We start from the raw sequence: 1,649 nt of genomic DNA on the forward strand, positions 1-1,649 counted from the left end.
TTAAAATGAAAAAAGACTTAAAATAGTCATTGACAAAAAATTTGCAAATGTGATCAATCGACCAAACAATATAAGTTTTTTTCCAATATACATAGAATTTTAGCGAAGTAAGATCAATAGTATTTTTAGGAACAATAAGGTTTCCTAGTTACAAACAGTCAACTAAGGATATATGCCTGTATAAAGACTGCATCATTAAATACTTAAATTTATAGGATACTACATGCTTCAGCAGCACGTTTACCCAAATTACAACAATATAGAGATTAACATGGCACTTGCACAAGGATGATATGAAAATTTGTGAAGTATTCCATATTTTTCATTCTTCAGATGCAAGAAATGAAAATCAGTTATTAAAACATTGATTACAAAAATACAAATGTAACAGTACATGTAATTCATTGAACTGAAAGTTAGTTTGACATCAGTGTACTAAATCCTCAACTTAGAAAGGCCTTTACATAGCATAATCTTTACAAAACTTTTGAAATTAGATAACATTGTCATTTTATCCCAAAGAAATAAAATACTATAAGGACTTAGGAAAAAAAGGAATCTTAAACTGTTTCTATATGGAATGCTATCTGAAATAACACATTTAATAATGAGCCTATATATTATAAAACAATATAGAATTCAAAGTATCTTATCAAGGAGCGAATGAAATACATTATGGACATTATACAAACAAAATACAGATTATTTTAAAATATAAATTTTTCATACAAGCACAAGAAATATTTTAGTTTCTGTACTACTCATTTCAACACATAAGTTAAAATGATTTCTGATTTAAAAAATCACAAACTCTGCAGAAATCATTATAGATGTGTACAAACAAATCTTGAATACATTTTGACATCAAAGCCAGACAATTCACTTGGAGAATACCATGGAATCCATGAATTTTTATTTATTTATTTATTTATTTTTTTTGCCAGTCATGGTGCCTGAACTCTGGGCCTGGGCACTGTCCCTCAGCTCTTCAGCTCAAGGCTAGTGCTCTACCTCTTGAGCCACAGCACCACTTCCAGCTTTTTCTGCTTATGTGGTGCTGAGGAATCGAACTCAGGGCCTCATGCATGCAAGGCAAGCACTCTACCACTGAGCCACCTTCCCAGCCCTGAATCCATGAATTTTTAAAGTAAGATATTGCCGTTGCTTTTTATTGTGAAAATATTTTGTACAGACAAAAGATGGATTGGCATTTTTGAAATTTAAGAAACTTAACCGAACCATTAAGATTTAGGAGAACAATTTTTACATCCTTCCACAAATTCAAAGAGGTAGTGATACATATTCATCCTTTTGGCAATATCAAATGCATTTTCTTCCAAGTTCTTCAGACCTGGTTTGACATAATGCTTCAATAGAATGAGATCCAGCATATCTTTGCTATTTCTATTCCAAGCAGCAAGGTGCAAGGTGGTCAAGAGGACTTTAGTTTGAGCATTGGTATCTGCATCATGATGAACTAAGAGAGAAGCCACTTTGGTATTATTCCACATATAAGCACTGTGCAGGGGTGCCCAGCCATTCAGTTATTGCATGAATATCTGCCTTGAGCCACCAACTCATGGAAAATGTCTAAGTGTCCACTGTAGGCTTCCTGTTGAAGAAAGGTATACTCATCATCATCCCTAGTA

At 33.0% G+C, this 1,649-nt stretch overlaps 1 pseudogene; it reads left to right on the top strand.

Moving 5' to 3' along the window:
- The first annotated feature begins 223 nt into the window (after positions 1-223).
- On the top strand, positions 224-323 carry LOC122102921 (annotated as a pseudogene).
- The last annotated feature ends 1,326 nt before the right edge of the window (positions 324-1,649 follow it).

The sequence above is a fragment of the Dipodomys spectabilis genome, unplaced genomic scaffold, assembly GCF_019054845.1.
Source record: "Dipodomys spectabilis isolate Male_0828 unplaced genomic scaffold, ASM1905484v1 ptg000996l, whole genome shotgun sequence".
In the NCBI taxonomy this organism is placed as follows: Eukaryota; Metazoa; Chordata; class Mammalia; order Rodentia; family Heteromyidae; genus Dipodomys; species Dipodomys spectabilis.